This window comes from Lepidochelys olivacea (genome assembly GCF_965140295.1).
Source record: "Lepidochelys olivacea isolate rLepOli2 genome assembly, chromosome: 3".
Taxonomy (NCBI): domain Eukaryota; kingdom Metazoa; phylum Chordata; order Testudines; family Cheloniidae; genus Lepidochelys; species Lepidochelys olivacea.
In genome coordinates, this window is record NC_140413.1 from 17,357,944 (window position 1) to 17,379,583 (window position 21,640).

At 43.3% G+C, this 21,640-nt stretch overlaps 1 long non-coding RNA gene across 2 annotated transcripts; it reads left to right on the top strand.

Moving 5' to 3' along the window:
* The first annotated feature begins 2,617 nt into the window (after nt 1-2,617).
* On the top strand, nt 2,618-17,248 carry LOC311518553. Of its 2 annotated transcripts, none has more exons than XR_014711017.1 (4): nt 2,618-2,718; nt 3,618-3,762; nt 14,015-14,135; nt 17,028-17,248. It is a non-coding gene; the product is annotated as an uncharacterized lncRNA (long non-coding RNA). The 2 variants fall into 2 exon arrangements; XR_014711018.1 differs by having other exon boundaries at nt 3,618-3,738.
* Nucleotides 17,249-21,640: the final 4,392 nt, after the last annotated feature.

Sequence of the window (21,640 nt, forward strand, 5' to 3'; positions counted from 1 at the left end):
ACTGAAGGATAGCTAATGTAACTCCGTTTTTTAAAAAACGGCTCCAGAGGTGATCCTGGCAATGACAGGTTCATAAGCCTAACTTCAGTACCAGGCAAAATGGCTGAAACTATAATAACACACATAAATGAACACAATTTGTTGGGGAAGAGTCAACATGTTTTTGGTAAAGGAAAATCATGCCTCACCAACCTGTTGCCAAGGGAGGTTGTGGAATCTGTCATTGTCTAACCTGGAGTTAAAAATTTCCGAACACCCATCAGGGATAGTCTAGTTATTACAGAGTCCTGCCTTGAGTGGTCTAGATCAGTGGTTCTCAAAGTCAGTCTGTCACTTGTTCAGGGAAAGCCCCTGGCGCGCCGGACCAGTTTGTTTACCTGCCACGTCCACAGGTTCGGCCAATTGCGGCTCCCACTGGCCGCGGTTTGCCGCTCCAGGCCAATGGGGGCTGCGGGAAGTGGCGCAGGCCAACAGACGTGCTGGCCGCCCTTCCCCCAGCCCCCATTGGCCTGGAGCGGAGAATCGTGGCCAGTGGGAGCCGCAATTGGCCGAACCTGCGGACGCGGCAGGTAAACCGGTCCAGCGCGCCATGTCTTTCCCTGAACAAGTGGCGGACTGGCTTTGAGAACCACTGGTCTAGATACCGATTTGAGACTGGAACAGACCTCTACTTCTGATTCTATTACAATTCTCTGAGGAAGTCAACAAACTTGTGGACAACGGTGATACAGTTGATGTAGTGTACTTGGACTTTGAGAGAGCCTTTGACAAGGTCCCTCATCAAAGGATCTTAAGCAGAGTATGCAGTCATGGGGTAAGAGGGAAGGTCTTTTTATGGATCAGTAACTGGTTAAAAATAGGAAATAAAGGATAGGATGAAATGGTCAGTGTTTGCAGTGGAGAGAGGTAAATAGCAGTGTCCCCAAGGATTCATACTGTGACCAGTGCTGTTCAACATATTTCTCAACGATCTGGAAAAAGGGGTAAACAAAAGGTGGCAAAGTTTTCAAACCATACAAAATTACTCAAGTTAGTTAAGTCCAAAGCTGATGTGAAGAGTTACAAAGGGATCTTACAAAACTGGGTGAGAGGGCAACAAAATGGCAGATGAAATTCAATCTTGATAAATGCAAAGTAATGGTCATTGGAAAACACATACCCCATCAATGTATATGTATAGTTGGGATTATATTGGCTGTTACCAAGATTTCTTTCTTGAATGGTGTCATTGAGCAGATGTTTTCAGAGAATATCCACAATGTGCCTTGGCAGTCAAAAAAGCTAACAGAACATTAGGAACCATTAACAAAGTGTGATGGGGCAAGACCAGATGGCTATAGAAAAGTAGTGGGAGATAAATATATTAGCTCCAGGATAAACAAATACCTGGTACCAGGATAAGTGAAATGGAAGCTGCTCCAGGTCAATTAAGACACCTGGGGCCAATTAAGAACTTTCCAGAAGGCAGGGAGAATGCTAGGTTGATTAGCTTCAGGTGTCCCAATCAGGGGCTGGCTGAAACTAGTTAAAAAGCCTCCCAGTCAGGTGGGTGTGCATGTCATGAGCTGTGGGAGGAAGTTGCGGTATTGGAGAGGCTGGGTAGTACACACCATATCAGGCACAAGGAAGGATGCCCTGAGGTAAGGGTGAAGTGGAGCTTGAGGACGTGAGGGCTGCTGTGGGGGAAGTAGCCCAGGGAATTGTACATGTCACGTTTCTAAAAGGTCAGCTACCATAGCTGATACTATTAGGGTCCCTGGGCTGGAGCTCGGAGTAGAGGGTGGGCCCGGGCTCCCCCTCACCTTTTGCCCCCTGATTAATCACTGAGACTGGGAGACAACAGAGACTGTGCAAGGAAGGATAACTTCTCCTCACCTCCCTTGCTGGCTTGTGATGAAAATGGCTTGGTAGACTGTGACCCTCATCCCTAGAGAAAGAAGGGTTACGTGGCGGGTCACAGTGAGCCTCTGAGGCTAGCGAAATCCGCCAGGAAACATGGGGCCCACAGAGGCAAGGACAGAGCTTTGTCACAAAAGGTATAGATAATGAGACAGAAAATATCTTAATGTCACTATATAAATTCATGATACGCACACACCTTGAATACTGTGTGCAGTTCTGGTTGCCACATTACAAAATATATATATATATATTAGAACTGGGAAAAGTACATCAATGGGCAACAAAAATGATTAAGGCTATGGACCAGCCTCCATATGAGGAGAGATTAAAAAGATTGGGACTGGTCATCTTAAAATAGAGATGAATAAGGAAGGTAATGACAGAAGTCTATAAATGATGAATGGTGTGGAGAAAGTGAATAAGGAAGTGTTATTTACTCCTTCCCATAACACAAGAACCAGGGATCATCCAATGAAATTAATAGGCAGCAGGTCTAAAACAAACAAAGGGAAGTACTTCTTCACACAATGCCCAGTCAACCACTGGAATTCGTTGCCAGTGGCTATTGTGAAGGCCAAAAGTATAACTGGATTAAAAAAAGAATTAGAGAAATTCATGGAGGATAGGTCTAACAATTGCTTTTAGCCAGAATGGTCAGGGATGCAACTCCATGCTCTGGGTGTTCCTAAGGCATCTCTCTCTCCAGCCATTTCACCATGACAACTGCTCAAGCTTACTGCAGGGACCTGATGATGATTCCAAATTCCCAGATAAGCTGATATTAATTAAACAGAAAGCATTTCTGGGGATAAATTGGTAAGTGTTTTCTTTCATAATTTGAATATGCTGAATTTGAAATCATAATGTTTACCAAGACAAACTTTGAAATTTAAGGTAAATAAAAACAAAAAAAAGAAAATGGTGATAATTTGTAACTTAAATAGAAAGTAAAGGAGAGGTATTAAATGTAGAATATGTTCCTAATTTGGAATAAGAAAAGGATTACTTTGGGTACTTTAGACTAACAAATGTATTTGAGCATAAGCTTTCGTGAGCTACAGCTCACTTCATTGGATGCATTCAGTGGAAAATACAGTGGGGAGATTTACAGACAGAGAACATGAAACAATGGGTGTTACCATACACACTGTAACAAGAGTGATCAGGTAAGGTGAGCTATTACCAGCAGGAGAGCGGGGGATTATCCTTTTGTAGTGATAATCAAGGTGGGCCATTTCCAGCAGTTGACAAGAACATCTGAGGAACAGTGGAGGGGTGGGGGGGATAAACATGGGGAGGAAGCAGATATCGGAAAATGCAGGGAGCGATCTGTGTGGAAGATCATACTCTCTGCTTCCTTTGGTCACATCATGTGCACTTGAATTTTGTTGGTTTTGCAGTAAGGACAACATTTAAGATTAAGTAAACCTAACTACTTTTCAGGTATTTTTGATATGTGAAGGAGGTAAATGGATTGTTATGCATTACAAAAACATAGTATGATATATTTTATTTCTGTAGAATCTCCTCTTTCAAAAATATAAATTATTATTAGCCTTAACCACTAACCTAACCTAAAGCTGACTTTTGCTTACAATGTAAGTGAGTTAAATATTGATTCTGATGCCTATGCCATGGCATAAGATACGTACTGGTAAATTGTTGTTTTTCAATATTCACGTGGTAGTTATTAATTATATTTTTCTTATTGTTAGGTATGCCATAAATGAAACATGGAAGCAATCTTGAACCTGAAGCATCCCTCGACAGTATCTTATGAACAATGCGTTATTTGCCAACAAATGAAAAAGGACACTGAAAACTCCACTTTAGAAGGTGAAATATTCAAAATTCATCTTGGTAAATATTTTTTTTCAGATTCACTCCATTCAAATTATGAAAGATAACTTGTTCACTTACTTTTACCCAAAAATGCCTCCAACATCTTATTTTACAAAAAAATGTGCCCAGTCTAGATGAGGCAGGTGAGCCCCTGCCGCCCTGAACAGACAGACCTTCAAGGGCTCCCAAAAGAAGGGTGAGCTAGAGCAAAGGATGCGGTGGTCAAACGTTTGTTTTTTCTAAATGATCTGTAACTGTCTTCTTTTCTTTTTGCTTATTTTTCCAGTGATGTTAAGGAGGACTTGTGGCACCTTAGAGACTAACCAATATATTTGAGCATAAGCTTTCGTGAGCTACAGCTCACTTCATCAGATGCATGAAGGTGCCACAAGTTCTCCTTTTCTTTTTGCAAATACAGACTAACATGGCTGTTACTCTGAAACCTGGAAAAATAAGAATCACAAATATTTGTTTTGGAATAATGTTCAAGACTGTTAGCATCAATCCATGATACGATATGGTGACCAGTAAGTGCTAATGGTATACTCGGTGCATCTAAAACAAAGGGGGGGGGGTAAACATGGGCTTGTAGTTATAGCAGAAGGGCCAGATTTTGCAGCACTTACTCATGGAAGGGTTCCCATTAATGTCAATGGGACTGCCTGAGTCAGGGCTAGGCTACTCAGTGCAAGTAAAGAGGACAGAAATTAGGCCTAAGTCATGTCAGAACATTCTTCAAAGAGCAGAGACCTTTCCACATGTTGAGTAGAACGTTACTATGCAAATAGTCTAACTGCTCTCATCGTGACTACTCAGGAGTAAGGCACTACCCAGCAACAGTAAGGATGAAAGAATTTTCCACATTGAAGGTTGAAATGTTGTTCTTAACATGCTATTGAATGGTCCTAAAAGGACCCCAGGAAGAGCTACGCATGTTCAGACCAGAGATTGTGCCATCACAGCCCAATTACTCCTTCTGCAGATCCTGGACCACACTGAGGCCTTTTGGGATGCTCTGGAAGTGGAACTTAGCATGGGGCTAAGTGGGCAGCTGAGGGAATCTTCAGCTGGAGTGGAAGCAGCTTGCCAGGTCTCTGACACTCTCTTCAATCCCCCACCATACAGGGCATATATGGGACATACTGAAGTAAAGGGGTGCTGGCTGGAACATGCTGCTCTCTTGCGATCCCTCTCAATATAATGGCCTTTTAAGGACAATTAGAAAATGATGTAATATAGAGTAGTCCTTTGGCTGCTATAAACTAAGGTGGGGATGGAGCTCCACTCTTATTAATTAGATTGATTACAGTAGTGCCTAATGGCCAACTGAGAATGGGGCCCCCTTGAGCTAAGATGCTGTACAAGAACTGAGGAGTCGTCAGTATCTGCTCCAGAGAGCTTGCAATCTAAATAGACAAGACAAATACAGGCAAGGGGAAAGGGACATATACCCCACACACAACTGCAAATTCAGCTGAGAATGTATTTGTGCTGTTACAATAATTTCTGTGGCAACAGACTGTCAGACAAACTTAATTTTGGGTAAAAATTAATCTCTGTACCCTCCTGAATTGCTATGATGGGACCATTGCAGTCCGTCAGTGGACCAGGATGGTTCAGCCAGTCATGGGAGATGTGTTTCAGCCCAGGAGCAAGGTACGTAGGAGAGAATGGGGGACATGAGGGATCTGGAACTACAACCCCTGAAAAGTATAGCAGTGTCTCAATGGATAAAGAAATTAATGTTAAAACTAAGCATTTCCTTTTGCTTTTGCTGACAGAAAATTTTGCCCAAATATATCTTTTCCTACAGAGTTTCAATTCTGATGAAATCCCATTTTCTGACTACTCCCTGACACTAAATAAATAGAATCTGCACACTTACCCTAGTATAACAAATCTACAGTAAATACCTATGTTACTGTTTGAATATATAAACTCTAGACCAGCTACTTATGGACTAATCTGCTTATTATATTGCATCAAATTGTGTGAATGTATAGAATACCATACCTCAGACATATATACTCCTTGCATATTTTACATGTTCATTAACTTGTGGTGTTACCTGTAGCTATCCCTGTAAAACACCTGTAAATGGCTTAAATAAATTAATATCCATCATAAGTCACAAAGTTGAGGAGGCCAAAGGAAAGGAGGGGTGTCTTCAAAGACTCTTCCAATACAAGTATTACCCAGATGTGTGGAAGGCACTTCATCTGATGCCTGCCAGAGAGCTATCTCTTATGTCCCCTAAAGTCTCACTCTGTCTATACTTGATGGCCCAGAAACACTACATGGTATCTGGTACTTCTTTTAATTCTGTCTTTACAAACATTGTCCTTCTTGTTTCTTTTTTATTTCTTCAGCTACCATCAGATTTGAGCTTAATAGAGTTTCTGCTGAGTTTGATGGATCTGGTGACTGTCCCTGTCCCATCAATTATGCCTTGCCTTTAATGAAATATTGTCAGACAGTTAAGCATTCATCTGCAAATTTAAAATTGATTGGCTGCTTCTTCTTTTTTCCTGAAAGCGCCAAACATCTCCCCACGTGCTACACATCTTAGTATTCAATCCCTCACTATCTCCAGGAGGAGAAAGGGTGGGAAACATATCCCTGGTGGGCTTAGCACACAGGTTTCCCCTTCTCCATGCAGAAGGCAGGAGTAGCATCTCCACAGCACCATTTCCCTATCTCTAATAACCTACAAATGCACATCTATGTCACAGCTGGGTCATGGGCAGCCAGACCTAGCAGTCAGAACCAGAGTCCATGGTTGCGAGACATGAGTTGGCTGGCTCAGAATATCAGGAGGCCAGAAGCAGGAAACAAACTGGAGATCAGAACCACGAGTCAGGCCGGGCCAGGATATCAGGGAGTCAGAGGCAGATGACAAACTGGAGTTCAGGAACCACAAGTCAGATGACAGGAGATCAAGCTAGGAGTGCCAGTAATAGGGAGCAGGAAGCACGCAGTCCAGAGCAGGGTGGAGCTCAGTTGTTCATATAGATTCCAGTTCCTGCTGCTGGATTAAGTACGGCCAGCAGGCTAATCAGCTGCTCTGGAAGTCCACCAATCATATCTCAGGGTGGAGTCTCATACTGGGGCTGGGCTTCTTGGGGCTCAGGTAAGTTATTGCCAGTATTTGGCAGGTCAAGGCTTGGTGTGTGGCAGCTCCCATGAACCTTGTGGGCCTAGGTCCAAGACCCATAGGTCCTGATACTCTGTAGGCACCCTAGGCGGAAGGATTTTGGCTGAGATTTGATGCGGGGGAGCAATAAATTGGCCATTGTATGTTATCATACATACTCTGATTGCTCTGGGGGAAAAAATACAAAATAAGGAGCCAGGGACAACTGTCTAATAGTGAGAGATGATAGTATACCTCTATGTCACAGAGCTGACTTGAGACTGTAGTCGCTATTAAAGCGTTTTCTCCTTTTCTGTGGCTAGGCTCAAAGAATAAAATTTTCAATACACCGAAAAGAGAGAGAGAATGAAAAACCTACTGTGCTCTGAAGTCCTCATTAATTAATACTCTGCCTAGCTGCACTCTGTTCTTTCTGCTCTTGTGCTCTTTCTGCCAGAAATATAAAAGGTAACATTCACTCACCTGATCTAAAGTAAACTATCCCATGCAGCCATCCTAGGGTCAGCCTAATCCTTTGGAACTTTGCTGTGAGTGATGTCAGATGGTGCTTGATTATCTCTTATTGCAAATACCATACCATAAATCACTTTAAATACTGGGAAAGGCTTCCTTGATTTTAGTGGGCACTGACATACAATGAGATTCAGCATGAGCCGCAGGACCAAGCATAGTGTCACTGAGCCCAGCACTGTCACCAACTTGTGTGGCCTTGGGTGCAAGAGTTAACCAGTCTGTGCTTGAGTTTTCCCATCTCTAAAATGAGGATAATGCTCCTTACCTATGTCACAGAGGTGTTGTGAGGAATAAGAGCTTGAATCATAGTCCTGAAATTAACAGGAGTTGGGTTCATGGCTTCAATGGCAGCAGAATAATACCCTAGTTCGTTAGTGTAGCACTTTGGACGAGTAGAGTCAATTCTTGCTCATGAGACTTGAGCTCTTTGAGATTCTTGCACAAATAAGGAGAGCAAGATTTGGCCCTTAAAGCCTCTTATCCGTGTTTATTATCTAAAAGAGGGGTGCAATTGTGTTATTGTTGTGTGATAAAAGTAGCATCCTTTCCTTTTCAGTTTGAGAATGCAGCCATAAACAATTTCACAACGGGTGCCTTGTAATAAATACTGAGTGTGCAACCACGAATATCTTGTCTGTGGCTCTCCAACTGATAATGTGTTTATCATTGGTCTTGGGGTAAACAAGGGTGATGTCTGAATGTGGAGGTTCCTCCTCCAGAAAGTAATATAGTTTTATTGTTACTTTTACTGGCTCCCTCAATGCACAGATTAATACATTATTAACTAGTGTCTTGCTAAAGATTTCTGGGATTCATTTATTTTTAATCAAACATACCACTGCCAGGGAGGAAAATATTTAATTGTATCCCCAGGCACTTGATTTGCTCTAGTCATAAAATGGAGGCAAGTTCCAATGAGTTGGTTTCCAGCACCTCAGTTCAGAAACAAATATCTGTTCATTTCCTCTCACCAGAATAGGCTCCTGTTACAATCTTCAAATGTTCATTTTGGGGAGATCGTTCAGTTTGTAAGGGCCTGATTCGCCACTGCCTTTCACCTCATGTGTCATAGAATACACTTTGCACAGTAGGTTTGAAACATCACCAGTTCAGCATGGGAGTATTTTATAGTCACAGTACACAATGTGCACAATGGCAGAGATTCATGTCCTAAAGCCAACATTTTTTAAAGTGGCTATTGATTCTGGTTGCCCAATTTACTATGTCTACCTAAGGTACTTATGTGGTCCCTCAATACCACAATATGGGAATATTATCCTCACAACACCCCTGTGAGCTAGGGAAGTACCATTTTACACATGGGGGGCTGCAGTAAAGAACCTTGCCCAGGTTTACACAGGACATCTGTGGCAAATCATGCAATTGAACTTGGCTCTCCTGAGCCCCAGGCAAGCATCCTAACCACTGAGTCATTCTGCCTTTCTGCTTCCTGTCTCTGTGGCCTAATTTTCAAAAGTGCTGAACACTCCAGTTGAAGTCAATGGGAGCTGTGGGTGTTCAGAACCTCTGAAAATCAAGACTCGACCATCTCAAATTGGGCACCAAAAACTGAAGTATCCAAAATCAGTGACCACTACTTAAAATTTGATTGCATGATCACTTCATTTCCCACCATGTGATTCAGACCTGAGGGAGGCTATCTCAAAGCCTGGCGGAGAACAAGCCAAGAAGGTAGGAGGTAGAGGGGTCAAAACATTTCATCTTTCAATTTTTCATCAAAGAAAAGAAAAATAAATTGGGGGGGCGGTTACCAACTTTTTATTTTTTTCAAAATTTATCATGGAAATGTTGAGATTTCACATGGTTTAACTGCTTTTTCCACTAACTCCACGTAGTGGGCGGGAGGGGGGAAGCTTCAGGGAGACTAGAAGAGGTCAGAAGGGGAAAACTCCCTCTTCAGGCAGGAGTTCTGGCAGGCCTGAATACCTGAGGCCTGATTCTCATTTAGACGAAGGCTCTCTCTGGCAACTTAAAGGAGGCAGAAATGGCCCCATCACAATACCCCTGAACTGAGGCCCTCCCCACCAAAGTAAAAGAGATGTAAGGGCTTTGCACTAGCCTTGCTCCCAGCCCTCAGAATAGGAAGCATGACAGGTGAGGTTACTGAGTGAGAGAGGGGACAAGGTGTAACTAGAGTGCACTGAACTACTGTTGGCTGCTTTCCAGGGTCCCTTGGGAGTCATGGGGATCGGAACAGAATTTAGAGCAGCCCTGAGGAAATGAGATTTGGAGTATTTCCAAAGATGCTGTGAGCATGGCTGATTGGCTATTGCTTATAATTGTTGCCAGGTTGACACATCATTTCAGAGAGGTAAAACTTGCTGCTGCCGAGGCATGCACATGGGGCTGAGGGTCAAGCAGGGGCACACACACTGCAGTAGTTGGCAGGGGCACAGAACTCCTCTGGCCTGTGGCGGGAGAACGTGCCCCTCCAAAAGCCCTCACGTTTTTATTCCTGCACACGCCCCTGAGCTGCTGTGATACTGATACCAGACCGATAGCAGACGAAGCAGCTGTGTTGCAAGATGAAAGGGAAAATGCTCTATTTTATAATTATAGAACTCGAGAGAGAGTGGGAGCATTTGTATTGCTCTGTTCTTCCTTTGTGTTGTCTTCCTTCTATTTCTAAGCCCAGCACGCTCAATGCAAATCTGTTTGCAAACAAGTCAGAATTGTTCTGTGAGCATTGCAAGATCCATACTTCCAAAAGGACTGATGCACCAAAATGGTGGAAGTTGGTGTTGGAGGAGAAGTATCTGTGTCCCTTTGGATTGCCCCCAAGGATGGCAAGCAAAACCCTACTCAGAGTTCTCCCAGCTTTAGACCTTATTAGAGGAGTCCTGAGATGCAAAGTTTGGATCCAAACTCTCCCAAAGCTTTGGTGTTTTCCAAGATTTGGGCTTCTGGCTTTGTTCCTTTATAGAGAGGATCCCAATCCAGTTTTTCCCAAAGTTCAGGGTGGAGGGAGTTGAGCTGAAGCACCCGTTCAATTCATCATACAAAATGAAAGAAAACACATTTCATACAGGTAACAGAACTTTGCATTTAAACAGTGCATTCAGCCATCAACCAGGAAGTCTAGGGTGGAGCTGTAATTTGGGTTGCATGGTAGATGCAGGGTCAGATTCTCCTCACTTACACCACATAAATCAGGATGAACTCCATGGAAATCAATGGAGTTTCTCCTATTGTAAGTGAGAAGTGAATCATTTTAGCTGTTAGCTTTAAAGTGCAACTGTAGTGGGAAAAGTGATAGGTCATTCATAGGCTTTTCAATAGAGCTCATGACTATAGCATCTGAGTACTTCACTAATGTTAATGTTGATGGCTTTATCTCCATGACACCCAGTAGGAAACCCATTTTACAGACAGGAAATTGACTTGTGCAAGTTCACATAACAAGCCCATGTCAGAACAAGGAATCTGTACAACCCAGGTTGCTTGAATCCCAATCCAGTATCTTCATCAAAACAATGTAAAATGTTTTGGTGTAAAATGGCAGCTTTTTGCTCAGCTCCTTGTGCATGTTGGAACCTTTCCCCTTATTTGGCTGACAAATGGGATCAATCACACACAAGCAGAGAATTTGATTATGTGGATATGCAGCCATAAACAACTGAATCCCCAAACAACTAATTAAGTCATCATTTTTTCTCCGCTTAGAACTACAGGGACCTAAAAATGTAGCCAATTCATCTGCTCTCTGGTGCAGAAAGTTGAGGTGCCCAGTGAAATCAAATTACTGATGAACTTCATGATTTAAAAGCTAGTGCCCTGCCAACAAGCAGTAGCCGTGTGGAAAGCACTGCCAAAAGAGTTTCTCATCAAATCTCATTTCAAGCTCTGGTGTAGTTCTTTTGGTCCCCTGTGAATAGATGATGCATTGAGAAACTGGTAGTTTAAACCTATGCATAAATAATGCATGCAAGGGAATGCTTTAAGATCTATGCACCTGTACATTTCAAAGATGCATTTTTATTTACGACTGGGTACAAGGTTGAGACATGATGACTCAGCCACTCTGGGTGCCTGTGTTTTCAAATTCCCTCTCTGTTTGTGAGCTGATTGGATTTCTGTCTGTCAGCTGTTTCTAAAGCCAGCAAACTGAAATTCCTCTGAAAAGATGCCCAGGGCAGGGTAAGGGTGAAAGGGTCAGTCAGGATCTTGATAATTGCCCTCTGTGAGTGAAGGCACCAGGTGAATCCTAGCACGGCCAATGACGTTAGACACCTCATAGGTGATATGAAATGCACATAGTGTTTGGGGGATTCATGAGCCTCATACCTGTCTGCACTGATCAGTTGATCAGAGCCAACACTAGTGGGATCACATGGTACAGCTTTGGAAAGGGAGTGGCAATTACCATTCCTCAGACCATTCCCCCAGTAACCCAGAGACCTGTATCCAAAACAGGCAGGATACTCTGGTCTGCTGCTAATTCTGGTCTGATGCCCCACGCTATACCACAGTGGTGGCTTTACAAACCAGCCATGTGCTCTTTGCTTGTAGGTTCCCAGTTTAGGGCCTGATTCAAATCCCATTGACATTGATGAGAGTCTTTCCTGTGTTTTGTACAGTGCTGAGCACTTGGTCAGTCCTTACCATAACAGATAATGCATAATAACATGGACAGTAGGGCAGGAACGGCCCTGATTTTCTTGTTATAGGTAATAGAGTAACACACTGATCTGTGCATTTAGCAGAATAATGGTTCAGTGACACCTACTATTTGTTTTCAGTCATTAGTCACAGCCCACAATGTTATGGCAAGCAAATACTGCACGGGTTTCACAGGCATGTCCACATAACTCCATTATGCTTTATGTCCGCTATCCAGCTATGTCACTAGCACACCTAAGAGAGTGTACAGAGCTGCACAAATCTCTCCCACCTCTGTCTTGTCTAGCTCTTGCCGTTCAGCTGGTGGGCTCCCTTTCTACTTTCAGCTTGAATACACCCCCTGGGCATGCACTAGAAGGAACAATATTATCTTACAAGTACATAGCTCATTTTAACCCAAAGGATCCCCAAGCATTTTACAAACACTCGTGGAGGGCAGCAAAATTTGCCCAACGCATTGCATAAGAGTGATGGGGGGAGAGAGATTTTGTCAAGTGACATCAGAGCAAGCCCCTACTTGGTCTCTACTTCCATATGGCTTTTTAATATCCATGCAGAGAAGGCAGGACTTGAGTTCTAACACTGGGTCACTTGGGCAAGTAATTCAACCTCTCTTTGCCTTGACTTTCCCTCTCTTTAAGAGGGAGACAACAATAACATCTCCCTCATGGAGACAGTGGGGGGATTAATGACATTGTGTTTTCAATAGTTCTAAGCAGGAAACAATGTTCTCACCCAGAGAAAAAAATTGAGATTTCAAAAACCTTTCCTGGTCCAAATCAGAGCAAAATATCAAAACCATGACAATATTCATGACCTGAAAATGGAAAAAAATAACATTGCTTCAGGTCAGATGAAACCTTTCAGTTCAATAATATTGAAATGTTTCCTTTTGGGTTTGACAATTTTTTTTTAATTTAAAATAAAAGTATACTATAATTAACTTAAAATTTTCTGACAGGAAAAGTTTGTTGAAAAATTCTTGACCAGCTTCAGTGTTGAGTTATGTGACTGTTATACTGGTTTTCGCCCTGTGCACTACAACTTTAACTCATGCCTTCTCTCCTGCTGCCACTTGTGCATGGGAGGACCTCCTCATAAACATCCTCTAAGCTATTTCATTGTTCTTGTGAGGCAGTATATAAACTCTAAGCTGGGCAAGGAGTTAGTGAGAGTCTGTGGGCTCAAAGAGCCCCACCCTGCTACACCTGCAGTAGGTATCAAGACTGGATGTAAGGAACTAAAATCGCTGACCAGGAAAGAGGGCAGATCTCTGGGTCTCACAGTGTGAGAACCCTGGCTGGAGCCAGGGACCTGAGTTGGATTGTTGGCAGGCAGAGCATCCCTGAGGGAAGGGAGCCCTGAAGTAGGAAAAGTGCTTAAGTTCATTTCTAGTGCCTTGCCTGTTGGCCCTGAGGCAAACCCTGTGTATCAGAGCCTCCCTGTGGGAAGGTTGGCCTGAAACCGAGAGCCCCAGAGTGTTGGGAAGGAAAGCTGGAGGGAGTCCACCCACTCTAGTAGAGATGCCTGCAAGGAATAGGAAGTCTCCTGTGTGGTCTCTACTGGGGAGCAGAGAAAGATTTCCTTCAGCAGAACCAGGTGGGTGGCAGAATGTGCTAAGAAGCTCACTGCAGTGGGCCTAGAGCTAAGGCCTAGAGAGAGATGCAGATAGTGAGCCTGGGAAGGGGCTGTGGGAAAGGCGTAAAGACAGACCAAGGTAAGAAGTGGTTTAGGGAGGAAACAAGGGATCTGAGTAGACAGACTTTAACTGTTTGTTACAAGGGTCCCTAGACTGGAACCCAGAGTATAGGGAGGGGCTGGGTTCTCCTACATGCCAACCAAGGAAGGTGGTGTGGACCCTCCCCAACACAATGGGTATTGAGTCTGAAGTCAGGCTGAAGGTCTGTGGATTATTGAGGTCCGTGGATTATTGTTTTTTGGCCTCCTTGTTTACCCTGGAAGGCACGGGACTACACGTCACCTGGCTAGAGGGCCTAGTCACTAGAAGTGGATCACGTGCAGGCCTGCATGGGTGTTGGGTGGAGCTGACAGAAGGGAAGACCCTGCAATGCTCGGCACACTGGTGAGTAACTCTTACAGTTCTCCTTTGAATCTCTCCATTGCTGTAAGTCCTACAAAAAAACTGGACAATGGTTAGGCTGCTGGTATGCTGAGGCCACTGCCCAAGATGCTGACCACAAGAAAACAATGAGACAGTATTGTTCTCCCTACACCTGATGTTTGTTACATCCACCTGCTGTCTGTCTTCCTGTACCTGGATTATAAACCATTTGGTGCAGGGAGCACATCTCATGTGTTTGTACAGCACCTAGCACAATTGGACAATGATTCATGACCAGAGCTCTAAAGTGCTACTGTAATATAAATAATAACTATTCCAAGCCACCTTTTACCTTGTGCATCTTCCGCATGGATGGTCTGTCTTCATCTTGAGATACCTGGCTAGAGTACAATCGTTTGCAATCTATTAGTCTTCAATAGCTTATGCATGTTAACCACAAGGGCTTGCTGCAAGACCCCTCTTTTCAATGTGTTTGCACTGACAGTCTGCACTGAACCACACGCAAAATGGCTGCAGACACCTGACATGGAAATATAAAGTTAGAGTACACGGTGGAGAAGGGGTGAGCCTTCAACATCACAAAATTTAATGCACCACATAATTAATTCCCACTCTAGAGCCACAAGGGAAGCAATATTGTGAGTAGGGATTGCAGAGTGATGGGGATTCAAGAGAGGGGCTGAAACTGAATTAATACTGGGTTATTTCATCTTGGATAATTAGTCTATTTATTAGTGTATTTTAAAAGGCAATTAAAACAGCTTGGAGGGAGGCAAGTAAAGAAGCAGCCCCAGATGTCCTGAAAGAGAGGAGCTCTGTTTCTTTACTCTCAGAGACCAAGTGCCTGGGAGACAGGAGGTAGCCCCTCTCTCTGGCGTGTCAGTTGGAAGCGAAAAGAGAGAGAGGGTAGCAGAGAGAGTCAGACAGAAAGGGTGCATCCAGCTCCCTTTGCAGATGGATTGTTTTTCCAGTTTTCCCAGTCCTCAGTTGGGGAAACTCCACCAACTTAGGTTCCCACAGGGCCTGTTGCACCACTGTGAAGGTAGCGACTGCCTGACGGACAGTTCAGCTAGCTACCTCATCTATCACAGCCTGATTCTTGAAAGTTACCATAGCCAGGAGGAAAAGTGGAAAGCTTATAGCTAAGATTTTTACTGTAGTGTGAGGAGGATTCAGGCCATGTTCTGGAGCCGAAAAGCTATTTCTGATATCCAGGCTGCTTGGTGCATTAGCACAGTGGTTCTCAATGCGGTCCGCTGCTTGTTCAGGGAAAGCCCCTGGCAGGCCAGGCCAGTTTGTTTACCTGCTGCGTCCGCAGGTTCGGCCGATCGCAGCTCCCACTGGCCATGGTTCGCCGCTCCTGGCCAATGGGGGCTGCGGGAAGTGGCGCTGGGCCAAGGGATGTGCTGGCCGCCCTTCCCGCAGCCCCCATTGGCCTGGAACGGCGAACCGTGGCCAGCGGGAGCCACGATCGGCCGAACCTGCAGACGTAGCAGGTAAACAAACCAGGCCGGCCCACCAGGGGCTTTCCCTGAACAAGCGGCGGACCAGCTTTGAGAACCACTGCATTAGCAGACCCCTTGAACAAGACAGACAATGGATCGCAGTACCTATAACATCTACAAGTGCACCAGTGATAGGGATCTGGACTGGAGACTGACATGTTAGAGGATTAACATAACAAGTAGAGTCAGGGAGACTTTGTGGGTGGTTGTGTTAAGTGACCAACAGAGGAAAATTAAAAAGATTTCGGGTATCCTCTATGGATGGCTGTGTGTATATTTTTTTAAAAAAATCTAGCCATATTTGTATATATTTAATATAGCTTGGTTCTTGGCATTTTTGTGTTTAACTTCTATAGTTTCTATAAAGCTTACTGGAGATGTTAGGTAACTTGAGAATTGTGTATTTCTTTGCAAAAGGGGAACAGTATCCACTGATGGGGTGGATTATCCTAGGAGGCACTGCTGCTCAAGTAATCCTGATCACCTGTGGGGGGAGTTGTGAGTGCAGCAAGGAGACCCAGGTTGGCAGAATGACCAAGGACATCAGGAGATAAAGCACACTCTGTCCCTCCTGAGTTTGTACCTTGGAAGTGCCAGAGGGGTTATGCGTTGAATCAGTCCTAAAATGTAGGCACTGTGAATAGGAAAGTGAAAAATAAAAGGAACAGGGGTTTAAAAGGAAATACTAATTATTTCCAAGTTGTGCTTTCAGTTTAATGTAAACAAATAAAGATAAAGAGCTAAGCTGAAAGTTTGCCTAAACTTACACACAAATGCTTCTTCAACAAGATTTGTCACACTAGACAAATGACTTTATTTCCCATAAAATACCAAGCATGCTTCAGAGGGAACACTCTGATTAGCTGATTCCAATGTTAATAAGGCCAACCTGGCTCAAAGCCTGACAAGCAAAGTAGTAAATTCTCATACCATAAAACTAAATGAAGAAATTGTTCCCTGGTGTAGTAAACAAAACAACAAAGGTGCCAACAAAATATTTGAGCTCAGAGCAGACTGAGGAATCTTTTTCCTCAGTTAGCACCAAACTTCAGAAAGGATAGAGTGATTTATTGCTTCAAGCATCTCTCGCGGTTCCCCTCTTCTTGCTGAAGTAGCTTCTACCCCTATTAATAAGGGATTCTCTGAGGCTGCAGTGAGTGGGGTGGGTGGATTCTTGGTCATAGTTTTCTGTGAACCACATTGCTAGGGAGTTGAGGGGAATAATGGGGGCACAGAGCCAATGCAGAAGCAGTAGACTCTCTGAAATCTGCATGGATCCCAATGGATTCATTGGTTCATCAGGTCATCCCACACTTAGCTCATTTGGTAAACAAGGGCAATTCCTCCTCTAACAGGAAAACTCTCCCTCTATGGTTTTTTTCCACAGGAGACGCAATCTGACCTTGGTAATGAAGTGTGTGCCATGCTACTCCTTATCTTCTGCCTTTCATTACAATACAGGCTTTCAAGTTCTGTGCTTGGGAATATGTTGTTATGGCTATTGTCACTAAGTAGCACTGTTACAGTCTTCCAAGTTCTCTTTCTTGCTGCCATGTGAGCAAATGTGCCATGCAAGTCTCTCAATAAAAGAAGGTTCTGCAGAGTGGGAGTTTGTTTTCTGCCTTTGTCTCTGACTTCAGTCAGTTCTTGAGTCAGAGTTGCTCAGTGGGAACTGGGCATTGGCGTTGGGCTAAGATTCCCAAAAGAAGGGATTGCTCTGTATGCATCTGATCGCCTGTGTTCCAGGACTGGTCTGTGTGAACATAAAACAAGTTACACTTAGTTTATACCAAATTCCACATCACTGATATCCCCTCCCCTGAGAAGCTGACCCTCAAGGTCTGGATGTCTGCTAACCCTCAGCGGAAGAACAATGCTGGTGTCAGAATAGGATACTGATATTAGAAGGGTCAACACTATTTTAACTCTTCATCTCACCAATTTTGGGTATATTCAAAATAAATCCCTATAAGTCTCTGAACCCCACCACCTAAATTTTGAGGCATGCAAGGTATGAGCCTTCCCATCGCTAAATCTTTTTTTAGATGGTGTGATAAGGAATCTTCTACTTACCAACTTGCTAATTTCATGAGAGCACAGCTGATACAGTATTTTAATGCAACAACTAATTAAAATTGATGCCAGGTATCCTTAGGAGACCACATATTCTGGCTCTAGTCATTTTAATTCTCCAATCAATATAGACCTTGCTCAGTTATTAGATCCTATGAGGTAAAGACAGGAAGCATTTTACTATAATTAAGGGCTGAAAGATTAACTTTGACTACATTGCTGTCAAACACATTTCCCTTGGGCGTCAATAACACTTTTTGATTTTTCTGACACAAAGTACTCAGCATATAGGATCTACATCCGGACCCTGACCTCTGAGTTATAAATAATGACTTATAATGACTGAGTTATAAATAAGACTTATAAATAATGAACCAATAAGGTAAATTATGCAAGTAAATCTTTCCAGAAAGTGTCTGAGCTCATCAACAAACTAGATAATGAAGACTTTTGCCTATTAGCTTAAATAAGCAAACTTAATTTTATTTACTCATAAAAAGAGCTTCCTCAGCACTTTCTTAGCAGCTACCTGGGGTATGTGGATATTTTCATTGACACAGAACATTGCAAAGTCTATCATAATCACAACAAAGTACCTCAGTTTCTGTCATTCGATATATTTTAAGCCACATGTATGATGCACTGATCCTGGGGCCATCTGGGTGCCCCAGCCACCCCACTCCCCCCGCCATAACACCCTCTGTCAGTGGGGGTGGGGTGGTAGGCATGGCATAGGAGTCCTGTAGCAGCTCCATATCACCTGAGCATTCCCCCATGTTGGGGAGATCATCATGGGTTAGAACCACTGGCTTTGTGCCAACAGAGGGGTCAGGCCTTGCTGTTGTGATCTGGCAGTATTTTATATCCACTTTTCGCAGGTGTACATGACTCCACCAGGTGCCAGCATAGCCTACTGATCATCATGCTATGCATCCCCCTCTGTGCCTGATCCAGAGGAGAATCACTGGTTAGTGTGTGTAACAGGTGTCTGTCTGGACAAAGGACACAAGTCTGTGACAAGGGTGTGTTTGAGAGTTAGGGTATCTAGCTCAAGCTGTAGTGTAGTCTTAAGTCAGGAGGTTCCCTGGTTCAGTTCTCTTTGTTGGTTAAGATGGTAGCCATCACCCAAAGCAGTGGCATGTAGATTACAGCTTGGTGAGAAACTTTTCATATTTTATGTTCTTTGTGTCAAATGAGTCGTCATGTTTTCCACACATGGGATCTGTGAGCTTCTCCAGTGAGCACTGAGGAAGCTCAGTATCTTGCAGACTCAGGCCCTTAACTCCCTTTCTCATCCACAAACAGATACCATCCCTACTTGCATGAGTAACTCAAGACCCATTGCTGCAAATCATTATGCACCCACATAGTTCTTACTCATGAAAGTAGTCCTGTGGGACTACACACCTCAGTAAGAACTAATCACATTAAGTCAGAGTTCCAGGTTTGGATCAATGCACTTGTACATCTTCTTCTCCTTTTTTGGTCCGACAACCAAGTCTCACATTTTAATGGAATATTGTCTGCATTTGGAACCTAATCCTGAAGCAATAGATTTGCCATTGACTTCAATGGGAACAAGATCAAGAGGATCTCAGAGATGGACTATAGAACAAACCAGCTGGGATTGCCCAGGTGAGAAACTGTTCAGCACTGAGAGTAAAGCATTCATAATCTGGCCCAATGTTTGTATTTTGCAGCCTCAATCGTCAATGTAACCTCTTCCTAAATCTTTAAGACTACTACCATAGATACTTGACTAACATATATACATGACCGGTTTCAGAGTGGTAGCCGTGTTAGTCTGTATCAGCAAAAACAATGAGAAGTACTTGTCGCACCTTAGAGACTAACAAATATATTTGGGCATAAGCTTTCATGAGCTAAAACCCACTTCATCAGATGGAATGAAAAATACAGTAGGAAGATATATATACACAGTACATGAAAGGATGGGAGTTTATAGCCATATCAAATATATGTGAGGTGCTAGTAACATACAGTCCTATTTCCATAATGATGTGCAGTGTTCTTAACTGTCCACACAGCCATTATTAAAGTTATTGGGCAATGGCTATCAACAGGACATTTGCAGTTAAGTAGACTGTAGTAATTGTGTCAGTGAATTGTGTTAATAATCATTACATTGTGCCACAATATCCTAGAACAGCATCTTAACTAATAAAATGGAAATGAGGCTTATTGTAGGCAGAATCTTCTGCCAACCTTATTTAGTTGGAATTGATGTCTTGATCTCACAATTTTGTTCTTCTCTCTGGGAGCCTACTCAGTGTCAAGCAATGAATATGGTACCGTTTAATCTGATCACATGATTGTGACATTCTATACCCCATATTCCTCATTTTCATATAATCATGATCTTGCATGTAAAGCATGCCTTGTAAGGTATCAGGGGAAAGGTTATGATCTGCTGAAAGTCATTTCTCTATCCATATATGTATATCATTAATGCATATGAAGTTATGAAAATTGTGCTGTATGGTGGTCACTAAAACATGCTGTAAATTGGGGGAATCAGCCAGATATTAGCTCCACAGAGGCAACAGCAAGGAAAGTAACCAACGTCCGGGCAGGATGTCAAACAACCCATCAATAGCCATTGTCCAGCAAGGGAGCTACAATGCAATGACTCACCGGCATGAGGACGCACCAGAAAAATTGCTCAACCTTGCTTGGAAAGACTCAGTAATGCTCACCTGATTCTGAAGGGGGAGGGGGGCAAAGCGAAGGGGGAGGAAAGGATGTGATAAAAGGAAGACACATTTGTCATGCTCGTCCTCTCTCTTCCACCTACATCTACAGACACCACCACCACCAACCGACTGAAGCATTGATCAAAGGAGAGAGCCTGGCTAAAGAGCAGCCAGCCTGTGGTGAGAAGCATCTAAGTCTGTAAGCACATTGAAAGTGTTAAGATCAGCTTAGAATGCATTTTGCTTTTATTTCATTTGACCAAATCTGACTTGTTATGCTTTGACTTATAATCACTTAGAATCTATCCTTATAGTTAATAAATCTGTTTTTGTTGTTGTTGTTGTTCTATCTGAAGCAGTGCTTTTGGTTTGAAGCATGTCAGAGGCTCCCTTTGGGAGAACAAGCCTGGTATATATCAATTTCTTTGTTAAATTGACAAACTCATATAAGCTTGCAGCGTCCAGTGGGCATAACTGGACACTGCAAGATGGAGGTTCCTAGGGTTGTGTCTGGGACCGGAGATATTGGCTAGTGTCATTTGTTTGCAAGTAGCTGGGAGCAGCTTACATGCCAGAGGCTGTGCATGAACAGCCCAGGAGTGGGGGTTCTCACAGCAGGGCAGGGTAAGGCTGGCTCCCATAGTTAAGGATTGGAGTGGCCTAGCAGATCACTGGTCCGGATAACACCAGAGGGGACTGTCACAATGACTTTTAAGGATGACTGTCTGCAGACATTAAAGGAACAGAGAAGATAAAAATCAAGGACTTGAATCTCTTATCACAGTTGGTTTACACCAATATAATTCCAATTACTTCAGTTCAGTTTCTCCTGATTTACAATGCTAAAATGAGTGGACATTTAGACGTGAGACTTCCTAAATGAAGAACTAATCCTTCATCTGTTATTAATTTAAGTGAAATTTGTATAATTGGAAAACATTTAAATCTAATTATGAATTTAATTTTAATCTAGTCTTGCCAGATATCCCTGCACATCAGCTGTGGCTGTAGGCTGACCAGATGTCCCGATTTTTGGGTCTTTTTCTTATATAGATTCCTATTACCCGCCACCCCTTTCCTGATTTTTCACATTTGCTGTCTGGTCACCCTATGTGGCTGGCACAGGGGAGTCTGTCCTTGGTCTCAATAGGTCAGAGGGGCCAGGACTTTCTTAGTCAAGGATCCTTGGTTGTGGAATTGCTTCCCAGAGATC